General features: G+C 41.7%; 1 protein-coding gene across 5 annotated transcripts in view; it reads right to left on the bottom strand.

The window, feature by feature from the left end:
- Positions 1 to 18,261, bottom strand: part of LHFPL3 (LHFPL tetraspan subfamily member 3) — a 245,899-nt gene that overhangs the window by 208,566 nt on the left and 19,072 nt on the right. The gene's annotated exons all lie outside the window — the stretch shown is intronic.

Below are 18,261 nucleotides of genomic sequence, written 5' to 3'. Positions count from 1 at the left end.
GCTGCTCTAAGTAGGAAACCAAAATCTGATTTCTCAAAGGAGCAAGCATTCTCAGGAAAAAGATTACTGTCTTCTCTCATCTTGTAATCTGCAGAAAGGGAAATGTTGCTTTTTTTATCCACAGGTGATGAAGTGGGATCAAAAAATGTATGCTGAAGCAGCTAGATGCTTCCTATGTATGGGGCTTCAATTGCAGGACTGCATGGAAAACAGAAAAAATACAAGTGCAACCTCTTTCTCTCTTCTCACAATACTATGAATGTATTTCAAAATTTTAAAATCACTGAAAATTTGGGGATTTCTAGAGGGATTCTTTGATAGAGCATCCTCTATTAAAATAAACTAAATGATGGACATGAAGATGGTGAGTTCAAGAGCATTTTGAAAAGGACAAAGATCCCAAGCTGAAACGAACATTTTTTCTCCATGACCACTGTTAGCTGTATTAACTAGGTTCCATTTTTAAAGTGAAATACCATGTTCTATGTGACAATCATGACATCCCCTGGCTCTGCAGTCAGACCAGAAAAGGAATCTTTCACTTCTCTGGAGGCTGGAAGAGAAATAAGCAGGGAGTGAAAGTACTTGCAGAGATTTCAGTGGTTTGGGCTGAGTTCACTACAAGAAATCACCTGGCAGACAGAACCTGTCAGCATAACAATTCCACTTCTCAAGTTTTGAACTATTTCTCTGCTTTCTGTTCAGCAAATTGTTCAGCAAAAAAATGATGGAAAGTAAAGGAACAGCCCTAATTATGACATGTGGATTAAGCTTTGCTGAAAATACCAAAATTAGCCACTGTTTTGCCTTTCAGAAGGCAGAGACTGGCTAGCAGTAGCCTAGATGAGCTTATCTGCAAGGGTGTACATGGGCACTTGGACAGCCTGGGCAGAACAGCACTGTTCTGGACAAGGATGTGTGCAATAAGGAAAGAAGAAAGTGAGAACTCAAATGGAGAAGCAGTGAGATAACCTAAAACAGATGGAAGAAAATTACCTAATCCATACTGATTTTACCTGTGTACTCAGATCTGAAGGACTAGTACCTTTATGAGGAATTTTCTCTGCATCCTCTCTGTCTTTGTTCAGAAATATTGTCCAAGTACATGGAAGTTTTATTTTTACAATGTCCGAATCTCACTACATCTTGTTAACCTAAAACTTCTTAGATGTCAAAGCAATTTAATTTTATTTATATTTAAAATTTCATTTTTTAAACAAAATATCTAATGTCTTCTTGTTTGGGAAAAAAATAGAAAAGGTTTAACTTCCCAAAACTGCAAGGATCCAGTCCTTTCCTAGCATATCTGTGTTCAGTGCCCATCAGCAGGCCTCGTTCCTGGATTCCCTTCAAATAAAGAAAAGCATTGCAGGAAAGCATGGGAAAGAATTACACAGTTATTCACTTGGCTCTTTATTGAACCCTGAGTTGGTCTGTTTTTAAGAAACCTCACCTTTTACTGTTCTGCATATCTGCTCTTTAAAGAAGTCAACTGATCTAAAGAAGTCAGCTGAATTGATCAGCTCCTTGAAGGTATGCTTTCAACTAAGACAGCTGAGGTTATTTTCTGAGGATATAATTTCTGGGTTAGCATTTCTAGTTTCTGCCTACTCAGACAGCTAGAGCTTTTCACTAAAAGCATGGAAACTGTACTCATAATCACTATCAAATCCACAGTGAAATATGTATCCACAAACTGAGCAGTTTTATCTTCCTTACCAGCACGTGCCTTGAGATAGGCATCAGCTCAGATGAATTTCTGCATCTGTGCTCCAGAGAGGATGTCAGCTAAAATCTCTCTGATCAGTGGTTTGGTGTAACAACCAGCACATAGATCACTTTGGAAAGGATTACAGTTTTCCAAAAACCACCAGCAAAATTTGAAGTTTACACAAGCCTTCTCAATGGAAAACAGCAACAGTCACAACTATCCATTGCCATTTATTTTAACTAGCTGGCAGGGTGTGGCAGGCAGGGGTCTCCCATGGGGATGGGGAGCCCCCATGAACTCCACAAGAGCAGCAGCCTCCAAGGGCCAGGCAGGTGGAGAGCTTCTGCTCTGCTGCAATGGGGGTGAAGGGGAGGCACTGGGGCAGGTTTGGGGAGAGGAAAGCAGGGTAGCCTAATCCCAGAACCCCACCACAACCTTGGAGGCTCCCAGGACTTGTGTCACATGAAAAGAGAGTTACCCGAGGAGCCGGCTTGAAAGGTGTGGCTGTGTTTGATTAATTTAGGAACAGGGACGTGCAGATGGGCACCATCTGCTATGTGTGTTGGTGCTCTGTGTGCACCATTAGGCTCTGCATCCCCCTCTCCTCATCCCAGGGATTGAGCTGCTCTGTCTGCAGTCCGCTCTGGCACAGCACAGTGATGTGATCCTGCGTGTGACTGCTCAGAGACTGAGAACGGCTCAGCTGTGGGAAAAGGATGTGTGGAGAAAGCTTGGCTTACGATCTGTGTTTGGGCTTAGACCCCTCCTCTTGGCCTTTACTGGGATATACTCTAGGCATGGGAGCATCTGGCCATGTGGCATGCCGACCCTCACTGACAGACTTCCCTGCCTGACCTTGGAGCTGCCTCCTCACCACGGACGTGTCTGTTAGTTGCTGATTGGTGGCTGACCCTGGTTATCCTCATTTCACTCACTGTATGGATTCTGCTGTTCCAGGTTTCAGATCTACTGTGTCAGCAAAAGAATGTTCAGTTTGCAAGGTAATTAAAAATCTTTAGAAATAAATTGTGTTTGACAACTGTATAAATGGAATTAGCAATGTGGCAAACTGCACAGTGTCTTCATGGACCACTCCGATGAGCAAAACATCATGGACTTTAAGAGAGAGAAGCACCATTTCTGCTTCCATTTTACTGAAACACTGGAGTGCTTGTGCATCCAGAGATGGTAAATTCTGAAGGATCCTTATATGCATTCTGAAAATTGTATCTAACAAAAATCCTCAAGAATCCTCCAAGTTAGCCCAAAATAGTTACACAGTACCTAGATATGAAACCAAAGGCATTTACCTTTACCTGAAGTCTGAAAACATCATATACTTACTTGGTCCACATTCTTAGAATACTTTTACAATTGTGCTCAGATTTAAAATAACAGGAGTTCATTGTCTAAAACACTCACCAATTCTTTTTGTTGGCTTCCAAATTATTCTAATTATTTTTTAAAATTCAAGGATGTCTGTATATATAGCTTTTATATAAAATTACCTCAATCATGAATTGTATTGTAATTAAGTTATCTCACCCTAGCAGCAGAAAGTTATTTGGCCCTAGCAGCAGAAATTATGGTTGCAATTTTAAAGGTCGTAATGAAGTATTAGAACGGTTTTTTCCTTTCTAATATTAGATCACATCACATACCTCAAAAGTAGCAAGTAATTAGACTGTGGCTTCCTTTATTAGATAACTTATTCTAAGGCAGCCAACAAATCACTAGTTCTGTAGTAACCCCCCCCCCCCCAAACCTGCCTTTTATCTTCTTAGTTGTGGGCTTGGTTAGAAAAATAAATCCTGTTCACAAACCTTTCTGGGAAAGATAACTACCACTGAATTACTGGTCTGCAGCTGAAAAGCTTGTATCTTTTACTCCTGCATGCCTATCTTGTGTGTGCATTGGAATCAATCTGGGACACACCCAAAAGCATGTTTATTAGTGCACTTCTCCCCCCAGGGCCCTTGGAGTCGCGTGGCTGTTCTCAGGTGGGCTTCCTGCTGACCAGCAGGCTCCTTGTTTCACTGGCTTGATCTCTGTAATCATCAGCATCTTTGAACAGCAGCTGGGCCATGCAATGACTGATGTCACTCGGTCTGCTTCCATCACTCCCTGCTCTGTGTGTGCATTAGGCATGAAATCAAGCACACTTGTTTGCACAAGCAGCTTCATCACCTGTCCTAGATTTCTGGGAAACATAGATTTTCCTCTTCAATTCTCTTCCAGCTTCCTCATTCCCAAAAAGTTTCTCCAAGTTTTCCTCACTGAACTTTTATGTTTCTATATCTTTTCTTTAAATTCAGAATGTTGCTGCCATTCCAAATTTATCTTGATAAATACTTCTGCTTTCAATTCTAAGACTCCCACCCACCATCATTTACAGGTAGAAGAGATGAATTCAGATGAGTAATAAACCTTCTGAGCTTTTTAGGGTTTGCAAAAATGTTTATTCACTACAAAGACTGACACAATATACAGTAAACTCATCGGTTACATTTGAATTGTTAATAATATCAACTGTTAAATGCAGACGTTTCACACTAAGAAAGCCAGAGAGATTAAAACTTGCCCTTTTAATCACTATTCAACTTTAAAATGCCTCTGTATGGAAGTGACAGAAATTAGCTGTATTAAGTAAAACAATAGGGAAGGGTTAAACAAAGAAAACTCTTGTTCACTTTGGCCTCTCATGCCTTACTAGTGCTTGTGCTATCCACCACTAATCAGGTTCTCAGGTCAAGGGACAAAGCAGGCAATCATGTAAATGACTGCAGTACAGACCTTTTCTCCCATCTGCCTGCAAACAGAGAAAAAGAGAAATCAAGTTAAAAGCAATCACTGTTATTTCAGCCATCTAATTTTTCTGGATCTTCTCACATCTCACCATGGTTTGGGTGACCTTACCTACTTCAAATATAGTCTCCAGAAAAAAGCAGGGAGTGGAATAAGCTCCAAGGACTGTCGATAAGCACAGAAGTTGCATTGTCTTCTCATAAGTGAGCCTTGATGAAGATGTTAGTTTGTAAGTAGTATGACATTCCAAGAGAAAAATAAAGCTACAAGGCTTTTAAAACACTTTCTGCAGCTCAACAAAGAAACCCATAAATGCCTATCATTACCCTACACCATCTTGCAACAGAAATAGATTCAAATTGTTTTGCTATAAAAAGATATAAATAATTAAAAGGAGAAAAGAACAGTTAAAAGCAGGAAAGTACAAAGTTGCAGCATTTACAACAGAAACGTACACATCAATAAATAGGGGAATTTGGGCTTTCTATGGTCACATACGTGACATTCGAAAGTTCCTGTTCAGACTTAGGTGTCATAGACTTAGAAGTTGCTTAGACAAAGAGCAAATGAAGCCAGTCTGGAGAAGACAGAAGAGAGCAGGGGAGAAGTGAAGGCTTGGGGAGGCAACACTCCTTATCAACAGGAAGCAGCAGCTCCTGAGCAAAGCTGGGACAAGCATCCTTCACTTGCGTGCTCAACAACCCACTACAGCATATGCAGAACAGGCTAAGAAGAGAGATGGTCTTTAAAACAGCCAGATACAAAACTGTTCGAAGATTTCAATCCAACAGTAGAAGTTTTGCAGTAGATTATGGCCACGAGTGAATGTAGGACAACTGGAAAGCTGAGCTCAGCTAAGTATTAGCGGTTTTGCAGTCGGTGAGATCTTCTCTTCAGTGTGGTACTTCCCTCTCAAAGCAGTGATTCACAGTAGTTGTGTCCACCAAAAGGGCTGGACTTAGTGTTCTCTACTCACTGACAAACTTGGATCTCATCTCTTTTCAGTGCAGCCACTATTTCCAAGACAAATGTTGAGTAAGAGTGAGAAGAAAAGCAAATCGCTGGTTTACTCAGGCATCCCTGAGGAAAGATTTTATTAACCTGCCTAACTTGCAAAGAGAATCCCACTCTGCACACAGAGGCCCATGGACAGATCAGTGGGTCTGGATTAGCCACAGCAAAGAAACTTGCAAAAGCAAACTTCTGTGACTCATTTCTGGAACATGATTATTGCTGCTATGCCTTGCCCTTCTTAAGTCAATGCAAATGGGTTAGGTCTGCTGTCCTAAGTTTTTACAGAAAGTAAAAAATAATCCTACACATAATGTTTGTGATTAAGGCACCAACCTTTGGCTATATAGCGGATTATTAGCCTGCTCTGTAAGGGTACAATCTCATCCTTGAGCCCTCTCTTACACTCATTTCTTTACTGACATACATAAGAAACATAGTCAAGCAATGATGATGAAATAAAGAAACCATTAAAATATTTTTCAAAGAGACATCCTTGAAAATATAGTCTATCCTTCTCCCTTATCTGTTGTCTGCTGACTTAAAAAAGTAAACTATTTGAGATATGTACTGCCTGTACAGTACCTATCACACTGTTGGCATTACTGAAACAGAAGAAAGGAATCATCCAGATGGGGTTTTATAAAACCATCTCATGTCAAACCTTAACAGGTCTGCAGAGTGCAACCCAAGAGGTTGGTCACTAGTCACCTGAATTTATGAACTCCATTAAGAACTTCAGGACTTGCCTTCACAGGACACAATATGATGGGCTGTAGTTAACAGTTCAGTGGCAACAAAGTTTGCTTAATGTGTGGGCCACATAATCAGGCCAGCATTGACAGGAACACCAAATTCATCACATTTTCAAATCGCCTTGGAAATGGGAGAGTATTCCAGTTAAATTTCCTATGTCAGTATCCAGCCAAACAAAATTACCAGAACTGCTAAGGACTGTTAGGCTCGTGTATATTTTTTAAACCCCTTACATGTGGTCCATTTATGAAAAATATGCAGTAATAATGACAAAAAAGAAAAATTCCTAATCCCAAACATAGTCACTCCTACACCAACAGGCAGCTGTCACTGTGGAGCTTCTTAGAGCTGCCCTTAGTGTATCTATAATGTCAGAAAACTCATTATAGTATTTTTATCTGAAATATTACAGATACTAATGCAAATGGGAAAGCACCGACTGAAACCAAAAATACTGTCTAAACAAGTTATGTTAATAATGACTGAATTAATTACTGAACAACCCAGGCCAAACATACTAATATGGATGTGACTTTACGATATAACCACAGCCACAAAAAAGATAAAACATAAACCATTCCTCATTACAGTTAATCTGACTACATTACCATCTATGTTAAGATATGGATAGTGCAAAAATGGCTACAGGCTGTAGCTCTTAATTATACAGTTACAGGTAATGTTACTCTCTCTGTGATCAAGGAAATTAATTTTCAGTGAGGAAAGTACCCACATCACAATTTTTTTTTTTCAGAAGGCAACAGTAATGAGATGTTGGACAGACGAAATATTGGTTATAGCAATTAACCTCATACAGAAAAAGGTAGTGTAATACACCATAATAACACTCCAGGAAATATTCTGAATTCTTATAGAGGCCAGGAAGGACAGATATTAAATTTTGGGAAAGTATATGAAGGCATGGTCTTTAATAAGGCCTCATTCATTTATTAATGAGAATTGAAACTAAAGGGCTTCCTGTAAGTTACGAGGCAGAAGGGGAAAAGAGCCAAACACAATTAAAGAACAGCCATTGAGAAAAAGCCTTTGGCCTTTTCCATTTATTTATTCAGCCTATTTATTTCCTCTGTAAGGGGCAAACACAACAATAGCCTTAAGACCTGGTTCCGAGGAGCTGCACAGCAGGGAAGTGCATGCAAGTAAATTCCTCCTCCTGTCCCAACTCACCGGTGAGTGACAGGCAGGATTGGTCCCTGCCTGCAAAGGAACGGAAGGAGCACAGCCGGAGGCGGCACAGTTGGGAGGCAGGGGAGTGCCCAGGACACCATGCCAAGCTCAGCATGCACATGGCTCAGCAAATGACACCTCAGAGGCTTCTGTGCACTGCCAGGAGTGACTGTTCTGCAGGCAAAGGGGGAAGCAACTGGTTTATGCTGGATTCCAGCACAGCAGAATGGTCTTGTGTGTGCTGTTACCCTGGAGAGGGATTGGCTTTTCTACTAAACCTAAAAGATGCCCACTCCTCATCACAATGCAATCACAACCTTTCTGGAGTTTTCCATAAAAGGGAGAGGTATCCTGGGACAGCCATGTTGGTGACCATCAGGGCATCCTCCTGGGCAGGGGACAATTTCTAAGATTTAGGTATCTAGGCTTTCCGATTCAAGGGAAATAACTGATGGTAGGTGCTCAGCGTCTCACACAATGGGCTACTCTGAAGTATTCTCTTGGGTAATTCCTGCCCTAGACAAGAGATGCCTTTCCCATTACCCTCAGTTTTGCTGGAACTGGCACAGTGCTGCATGTGGTCTGATCATTGCAAATCAGCATCTTCTAATGAAAAATCTTTTTATTAAATTTTCCAGTCAGTTTTATGGATCATCTTGAAATTACACCATGAGGTTAGCTTAGAAAACAACTGATTTTTCTCAAATGTTTCCTCAGATGGATTTGAAAATGCCTTTACATCCATTATTTCTGAACCAACCATGTCACTAAATCCTACAAACAGACACTGGAAATGTCTCCTTATTGCTGTACATCACTGGGTAAAGCAATTGCAAACCTTTTACAATGTGAACTGATAGTGGCCAAAGCCAGAATGCGAGTGATTCATGTAAATCAACAGCTCCCAGCCATACCATTATGGACTGGGGATGTGAGACATAGCACTCCTAGCAAGCATCTAGGAAACGAAGAAATGAAAAGCATCACCTCTTCCTGAGTCTCAGAGCAAACAGCAGGACAGATGCCCTAACAAATTGTCTACTCAAGCAGAGAGGGCATCACAGAGCACCATTAATGGGAACGTCCGTACGATTGTGTAACTCTCGCCTGTTTGTAAGTGTAGAGGAGTGCAGCATGCATTATTTATTAGTTGTGCTACATGGTAATTAGCAGGGCTGGAGATTGGAGAGCACGGCCAGTTAAGAGGTTACACGTGCTCTGCCACAACACTGCTAATCCCCAGCAGTCTGCCTCGAGCTGCCAGTGCCATTTCCAAGGGCTCTGTTATCTACTGCAGTCAAGTTGGGCAGCCATGAGCCTCCTTGGGTTTTCTAAATAAAGTCTTCTGTTTCTTTATACAGACTTTGACAGAAAGAACATAATACACGTTCTAACATAAATAATCTGTGGCCTTTTTTGTATGACCTTTCATTGCTTTAGGGATTTGCTAGAAATTATTATCTTGGAAATGGAGTCAGGAAATGCAATCAATTTCTGTTTGGGAATTCAGGTCTTCCTTTGAAGCCAGCATTTTATGCAACACTTTTACAGCTAAAGTATTTTTATAAAATACCAGCAATTAATGTTGGACTTCTCTTTGGCATCTCAGCTGGACAGACCTGTCAGGCAGGTAGCTCACTGACCATGGCAGACAGAGGAATGAGGACACGGATCACCAGCAGTGGAAGCAGGATGAATCAGATATGTGGGCAGGTTGAGTGAGTTGCTTGGCACCAGGTGATGACTGGAGAATTTTGGCAGCCCAACAGGCTGGAAAAAAAGGTTGTGTTTTCAGGATATGTTGAACTACAGAAGGAGAAAAGTTAGTTATGATTGATATGGCAGGACAGGAGCTCCCAGCACCCTTCCGCCTCTGAGAACTTTGGTTTGCACTCCCATTCCCTGCTGGAAAGCAAAGATCAGTGGAAAAAACTGTCCCACACACTGCAATTGAAGCATGTTCATACTGCAAACAACAATCAGATGTCGAGATACTTACCCTAGACAGTTATCTCACATAGTGACCAGACTACAGACCTTGGTGCAGTCTGATCCTTGCTGCTTTGTGTTGAGAGGCTTTCAGAAGCCAAGCCAAACCAGGTACCTTGACCTCAGGCTTCAGGCTAGAATGCAGCCCTGCCCCGAAGGGCTGCTGAGACATGCTCCCTGAGAGGAAGGGATGGAGAAAAGCAGAAATGGGAAACAGATATCTGACTTTGTAAACAGCCCAGATGCTGTTGGCTCATTCCTTCTAGAGGAAGAAGCCATGGGTTCTGGGGTTCATGGTTCTGAGGCCCATGAGCTTTGGATTTACCAGTCAGAAGCCCAGAAGGTGCTGGACTGTGGAGTATCTTTTCCTTAAGCCATCTCATCTGCTGACTAGCTTCAAAGCTTATCCAAATAAGCTTAAGCTGACAAGCTACTTAGATAGCTTCCTTCCACACCTCCAGCTCTTAGGGATGGGAATTCCTGCTCATCTCACTGCAAGCACATGCAGCCTCTGTCTTCTCACAGTCCTTTGCACCCAGGCTGTTGTGCAGGGTGTCTTTGCTCCCTTACACTCTCACTGTCAGCAAAGTGAGCTAGATCCATGCTGCCCCTATTCAACTCGCCACTGTTTCTGCAACAAGTCCTTCCTTACAGCCCTCTGCCTATGCAAAGCCTTTGGTGGGAATGGAAAAACCACACATGCAATGGTGTTCTCTAATCCAGATCCGAACTAGAAAGAAACTGGAAAAGAAATAGTAACTGCAGTAGAAGTAGTAATATTAAAAGTTTTGAAATATGAGTTGGTTAGGAATCTGGCAGACTGGCAGAGGAATCCAGTTTCTGACTATTTTTTTCTTTAATTTAAATCTGAATTAATTCAGGGAAGCCCCGTGGGGCACATTAACCAGAAGGTCACACAGCACGTTCAAGGTGATCCCCTTTGTCCTTCTGGCTTATGAAAATCAACAAAGATGGAATTTTGAAATGAAAGAAAAGGCACTTTACTCTCCAGACCAGATTCTAGCACAGAGACCAGCCTGAACACCAGTGTACGTCTCAGCCACAAAAAAAGGTGCTTCTCCCTTCTTACTGCAATCTCACGCTACTCTCCAGGCTCTTACACTGAGCTAAGGCAAAGTTCTTCTGGCACTGTAGATGGATGGTGTGCTGCTTTTTTAGCCCTCATGCATGACTCCTGGAGACCACACTTCTGGGGTCCCCAACTCCCTGCATGCACACGATGAGTGTCATTTGGGAGATCTCACAGTAATGGGCTTTTCATTACACAGTTTCACTGTAAGATTATCATCAGCTGCACCAAGCGCTATGGTCTTAGACAAACTTGGATTCATCTCCATTTATGAAGAAAGAAAGATACAGAAAAGCTCATTTAATACTAAATAATATCTCATTGAAAAATACAGCACTAAATTTCTGGTTAATCTAGGACATATTATCATGTCAGGGTCACTGGTTGCGTTCTAATACGGTGTCAATCTTTCCAGGTTCAAGCAGTTACAACTCTGCATGGAGCTCCATTTAGAGGAATGTTTGGTAGTCATAGCAGGGGTAATCTGGTTATTAAGAGACTGGAGCTATAGACTACATACCTGGACACATCACATCTTTCCCAAGCAACCTTGACCCAGTCTCAGAAAACCAGCATCTTCAGACTTAAACTCTTGAGTCCAGACTGTTGGCGTAAGTTTCTCTGAGCCTCAATTTTCTCCTCAATAACTATCAGCAGAGCTGCCCTGCTGCTGCTGGGGTTAAGAGGCTCAGCTCATGGAAGTTTGCAAAGTGCTCCAACACTCTTAGATCAGAGAGTGATGAGAGAGTGCAAAGCAGGAATGAGAAACCTCTTCTTCCTGAAGCCCAAACTGGCTTTTACCAGGTTATGGATTAACCTCTTTTTCTCCAACAGTAATTCCCAGGGAAACCCAACCAATGTTGCGTGGTCTACATGAAATGAAGCTACAGGTTATATCCAAACACATCCTAACTACAAAGTAACATGACATGATTTACTAACTACTTTTAGAAATGTTAACACACACATTTCTACAACAGACCTCAGCAGCAAGTAGTCCACATAGCTGACTTAAAGAAGAAACAGTATGATATGCTCAAAGCCACTAAGAATACTTTTGCAAAGTATCAAAATTGCAACTCTAAACTAGAAAATCCTGACTTTTACCTCACTGTTTGATCTGAGTGTAGGTTGCCTTCCACTTAGAACTGAAACTCCACATGGAAGCGATTTTTCATTCCTACTCAAATTACTTTAGCTATTTTTAGGTCAGATGAGTAGAATAAATATCATTAAGGATTTTTCAGGCATTTTTAAAATCGCTTCCTAACTAAAAAAAGAGATCCTTTTCATAAAATACATTCTCTAGTCATCCATCCATAAAAGCACTCAGACCTTTTGATATTGTAAGAATCAATGAAAAAATACTCAACCACATTAAGAAAGCTGATATTGTACATTTATGGCAGCTATTCAGTATAAAAACTTTTAGCAAGCATGGCTACAGAGATGGACTGGACACAGAGCCAAGCTGTGCTGTCGTGATTTAGTGAAAGAGACCAAGCAATTTGAAATGAGGACTGCAAAGCAAATGACATGCCATTACCACTAATATCTCTCAGCGAAGTTTAGTAGAATATTCTTTAAAAACACCTCAGCTCAATCCACGGACATTAGCCCAAAGAGCCCTCCCAAGACCATTTTTGGCCAGTGGAGTTTAGTGGTTGGGACTGGAGCAAGAGTCAAGAGATGCAGACTGTGTTCCTGTCTCTCAGGCACCGTGCTTAAGCCATCTCTATTCTCCCTGCCACTGCTTCCCTTCCTGCCTTGCCTGTTCTGAGCGTGGAACTTCCTGGGAAACAGTGGTCTCTGAACCTCTTGGACAGGGCTCAGCACAGCAAGGCTCAGATCGCAGCTGCAGCTTCCCAAAAAGGGAACAGCACAGCTGCACTCATACAGCATCACTCTCTGTGTATTTACCCCGAGATCCCTTACAGACTGCTTCTTCCAGGTAATCAACATCACAGGCCTGCTTTTCTGCATGCACGTGTTCCTGCTGCCTTATTGGCATGTTTGACACCACCCGTTCTTCTTCTTCATCCGGGTTATCTCAACAACCTCCCCACTACATGGAATCACTGAGCATTTGCCAGAATAACATCCTCTTCTGCTCAGATGACTGATGGAAATAAAATTAGGAATGTTACTTGCCTACAATCCCAGGAGTTGCACATAGTAGATGCAAGCATGTGACTGAAAGCTTCCTTGACCACCCCCATCACCAAAGGGTTGCCCTTTCCCTCAGGAAACATTCTTTATCCAGACAGGCTTAAGTAAGTTCCTGTAACAGCTGCTGAATTCCATGAGAATTGTCCTCTTGGATGTTTGCCACAAATCCTTTTGGCCAACTGGCAGAAAAGAGCCAAAAAGAGATGAGACTTTTTGGGAAGGATTTTACAGAGAAAAAAAAATGGCATGAGATAGCTTGAGAACACAAGAGAAGTTCAAGGAGGAAGCAGGGTGTGAGATGCTGTCCTCTCTGCTTCTCTGACACAGCTACTTAGGCCGGAAGAGGTAATGCCGATGTTTCCAGTTCGCAAAATGCCAGTGCTGGAGCCAGGTGGCCATTGCAACACATCTGACGCAGAACAGAGCAGCCAAGGGGCTCACTCACACTGCAGGTTGCACCTGCTCTGCTGTCAGCCATCGTTAGCTGCTCGTAATGAGCAAAAGGCAACAATAAAGGTGATAATGCAGACAGGAGAAGTTAATAAGTAATTAAATGTTCTGATCGAAGTTTCCCTTGCAGTATGACTCTGAGTACCTAGAGAGAAGCACATCCTTCTCAGAAACCAGGAGTCACTGCTCTGATGAGATCCCAAGTCTGAGTTCTAAGAAAATTGGCCAATTATCAAAAGAGAGAACACAAATCTGTTTACTCTGCCAGACACACATGTATTTCTGTATACACTTATCCTAACAGTTCAATTAATGGAGACTTAAGTCCCATGCTTAAGAACGCCCTTCACAGTGCAATGCAGTAAAGTCCGTACGGTCAAGTATGACACAAAAGCAAATACTTGGCATTATTTCTGGAAATGAGAAGCCCCAGTTGACCCCAAAAGTTATTTTCCTAGGTATTGAAAAGAAGCAAAGAGGCAGCACTATCTTCACCTCTTTTGTTAACCTGAAGCCCAAATATGCACATTTCAAAGAACTGCTCAACATTTTCAGTAATTTTATGCCTTTTGAAAAAAAAAAAGAAAAAAAAGAACACAGCTTTCCAAGGTGTTGTCTGGATCACACTCACAAAAGATTTCTAGTCTTGAAGCCATACAGCTATTTCATCACTTCGTCCAGTGAATCTCCTTCAACATATACCAGTGTGAAGAGTAATCCCCAGCAAATGCTGGCTGTAGCAAGGGATTTTCTGCTCCACTACTTCTGAACATCGCCAAGCAAACATTGGACAAATTGCACAAGGAAAGGGGTCAGTACCATCGTGAATATTTCATACAGACGGCACAACAAAATCCGGCGTAGAGAATAGAAAGGGAGAAAATTCTATGAAAAATCACTTTTCAATTATTCTTTTACTCAGTACTACTTGTTCTTCAGTAAAACACTGCAGAGTGATTCTCTTGCAATCAGAAGGAGAAAAAAACCTCCACTCTTGGCAAACTATTTTTGGAAACTGAAAATCTCATTCTGCTTTTTTCTTAATTCCTGCTTAGAGGAATTTTGTGATAAGGATGTAAGCCTTGTAGCTTATTAGAAGTTATACAATTAAGATTTAAAAAAACCAAAAGTATTGATTTTTTGTATTAAACTTTGCTTTTACAGACAATCATTGCATAGCCAAATTTATCTCTCTTAGACAGGTATTTTTCCAATTTCTAACACTTCTTTACATGCTAGCACTTAGCTGTCATATGTTTTCTTGTAGGCATATTTACCCTTTCTGCCATTTTTCTGCCCTCCACATAAAACCTTTTTTTTTAAAACAGGATTGTCATTCAGCCATGTATTTTTACCTGGATTTCCAAATTTTTGTCTCACTGGCTGGTTTTCCGACTTAGATTAAAGACTGCTCTTCCATCCTAGAAAAGTACATTTGGAATTATTTACCACTGAAGCTCAGGCTGCAGTTTCTGGGGTAGTTGTTATTTTGTCCCCATTGCTGCTCACCCTCAGAATTTCACCAAGAATCTCAGGTTTATTGTGATTTATTCAAGAGACAGTTCTTGGAGATCTGTGAGTACACAAAAATGTCACATCAGTCTTCAGAGTTGTAGACCAAATTCCGGAGATGAAAATCTGAAAAGATATGACTCTAAATGGCAATTAGTCCTTCCCAAACATATTTGGGTTTTGTGATGTTTTATTTTCATGCAGATTTTTGATCCTAGAGGGTCTTGGTTCATGACTACTTATGGTTAGTTGACTCATGGTTAGTTTATGATCAAATTTAAGAATTCAAGTATCATCAACAGTTGCACCTGAGTCCATGTGGCTGCCAATTCTGATTCCTGCTATGTAATGTATATTCCTACCTCATGACTCTCATCTCTGACCTCCCAGCCTCACCACATCATTCCCACTGCCTCCGAGGACTGTGAGGACAACACTCACATTTCAGAAGTGTCATCTGCCATGGCATTTGAGTCATTGAAGCAATAGTCCTCCATTCCTTTCAAGCTCAACTACTTGCACAACTATGGGCCCTATAATAGGCTGTGCCTGAATTGTACCAGCTTGATTGGACCCAGACAACAACAGAGCAGAGGAAGATACTGGATTCTGTTCTGGGCTCTGCTAGTGGGGGAGCACAAAAACAGGCAGCCAGCAAAGCATTTTTCCCTCAGTTGCTGAGAACTGGGAGAGTGATAACCATGCCTATCCTTATGTACAAAATATTTTGAAACAATTGGTTAAAGTCACTATATAAATGCTAACTATGTATTATGAGACACTGCTCCTACTTTAGGGCACTTTCTCATTCACAGATGTTATGCATAACCATTTACTAAGTCAGCCACAACCGTATTTTTAAAATCATAGGATATCTGGAGAAAATAAACTCAGTAGTCATCTCCCAGAAAGGGAAAAGAATGATCCTGACTCCAGCAGCAAATACACACTGCACCTCATTACAGTTTCTAGCAGAGTAAAGGAACCAATATTAGTATACTGTTCTGCTCTGTACAGCAATAGCTTGGTAAAACTCTATGGTGCATGTCACCCTGTAAAGCTGGCTAATGGATCTGTCTGGCATTGAAATCTGTAGATCCATGAATTCATTTTATAAAGAGGAAAAAGTCTCCCTAAGCACTTTCAGGATTCAAATCAGGATGCTGATGCTCAGACAATCCTCTGACTGGCACTTAGTGCTGGAATATGCCACGGCCCACAGAAAGGACAAATAATCTCTGTTAAACCTACCTGCAAAGGAGCAATTAATAATCAACAATGGGTATACCTGGTGGGACGAAAGGTTCATCTAGCCTGGAATGACATTTTCAACAGCAGATAATACCAGATACTTAGAAGCAAGATGAATTTGAAGTGTTTTTCCACCATCACACCATCCTTACTCCCACCAACCTGCTCCCCACAGGGTGAATCAGTGACAAACGCACAGACTAGTTGTGGTAGTTTGGTCTAGGCCTTCCTTGGTGACCAGTTTGTAACCAAGGAAGGGTCCAGATTTACCCAGTATTCCCTACGATTTTTACATAAGCCGGGCTATAAGAAGAAAGGAGGGAAGGCCTTCGCTCTCTTTCCTTCAGGCGGCTCGGTGGTGCAGGTTCCCTGCTGTTGAGTCTGCCGTGTTGGGGAGCGAGGCCTGGTAAGGCCTTGTCGACCTTGGGAGACGGAGGTTGCCGGCGATCGTTCCAGCAAGACTCTTCGTTGTCCCAAGGAGAGTAGTAAGATAGTTTTTTGACAATTCTTTTAGTTGCTAGATATTGAGCTACTAATCGGGATATATATATTTTTTATTTGGGTTTTGTTCCTTTTCCCTTCCCCCTTCCCTTTCCCTTGTGAAATTATATAAATATTTGAATTGTATATAACTGTAACATAAGTGTAAATATATTTATATATATTGCTTTAGCTGTCCCTCTCTCATTTCGGTTTTCTTGGTTGTCTTTTCCCTCTTCTCCCTGAGGTTTGTTGGGGGGGAGAACTTCTTGTGGTAAGGTTTGGAGACTTGGCAGGGAGCCAGCTTCAAACCATATCACTAGTATATTTAATAGCCATCAGTGGATCTCTTCTCTCTTAATTGTCTAATCCTTTTCAGAAGCAATCTGTGCTTCTGTTTTCCACTTCCTTTGGCAACAAACTGGAGCTATCAGCCTGTATCCCCACACCAGCATCAAAGCACCATATATCCTTCAGGGATGGGGAGAAGGACCTGTTTGGTTCCTGATGGCAGTCCAGAGCCAGCTTTCTGTGTCCTACAGGAAAAGCAGGAAGAGGCTGGATGTGCTATGCAGCATGTCCAACGCACAACTGAAGACAATTTTGTGCTGTTCTGCTCTTTGACCTAAACCACAAATATCCAACAGAAAAGAATATTGCACTGAAGAGCTGAGGATCTTTCAAAGAGGTAACACACTCTTTCCACTTCTAGTGAGCTGTCCTCCCTGTGTGACATCCATACCTTCACCTTCCTCTCTTGGGAAAACACACAGAAGACAAGATCAAATCACCTGCGGGTGAAATGAAGGCTGATAGAAAGCTGCAACAGTCACAACAAGCTTCAGGGTGTGGGTACAAGCTGGGTTGACACTCAGCCCTCCTTCAGGAAGAGCACTTGCTCATGTGCCTCTTCATGGGCACTCCTGCAGAGTTCTCTTTCCCTTACCATTTGTCAGTAACCATTTGCATAACCCAAGTTAGATGCTACAGTCATTCCAGTTATTCCTGGAATTTCAGAGTGCTCACCCTGTACAGTCACCATACCCAACAGAATGTTACCCAACCCTGTAACAAGCCCTTGTGAGCCCCTCTGGGCATGAATTTTAGGTCATAAATTGGAAATGACAGCAAAGCAATCAGGAGAGTATCATACTGTGCCTCCTAACTTTCCTGGGCTTCCACTGATTCCACTGGAGAAATCTGAGCAGACATGGAATTAAATCACTTCCCTTACGTTGGACTAGTTGAAGCTGCTCCATAAAAGACAGATTGCTAACAGCTCCCTTAATGACATCACCCAATATGTCATAAAATCTGCTGCCAACACTATGGATTTTTTTCCTCCAGACAGAAGCGTTCTCTGGCTGTAGAACAGAAGTTTCATGGACAAAATGTGGCTCAAGAAATAACCTATAAAAGGTTCTCAGTGCATAAGGTAAGTACCACCCAAAAACTCACTGAAGAATAAAATTATCCTTCTTGGCACGGCTTTCCTGGAACAGTGCCCCATGTCAGATTTTTCCAAGTGTTTATGATTGAAATTATCCATCCACCATCTCTGCAGGTAGCACTAAAACTCATGGCTCAGGAATAGTATCCATATCTTTGCCAGATTACTAGCCTTGGGTGAAACTGTTACCTTCTTATTGCTTTCGTGCTTTTTGGAAGGAAATTCATCCCATATGGGTGTTAGCATTAGAGAAGAAACAGGTATACTTGTAGTACAATACCAAGGATTATTTACCTGGAGTTCCCCTATTATCCCTTTAGTTCCAGGCTCACATCAGTTTTTTTGCCAGAACTGCAAGTAAAGGACAACCAGAGCATATATAGCAGGAGTAGCTTTTGA

Source organism: Chiroxiphia lanceolata, chromosome 5 (assembly GCF_009829145.1).
Source record: "Chiroxiphia lanceolata isolate bChiLan1 chromosome 5, bChiLan1.pri, whole genome shotgun sequence".
In the NCBI taxonomy this organism is placed as follows: Eukaryota; Metazoa; Chordata; class Aves; order Passeriformes; family Pipridae; genus Chiroxiphia; species Chiroxiphia lanceolata.
This window is presented reverse-complemented; position numbering and strand designations above follow the sequence as displayed.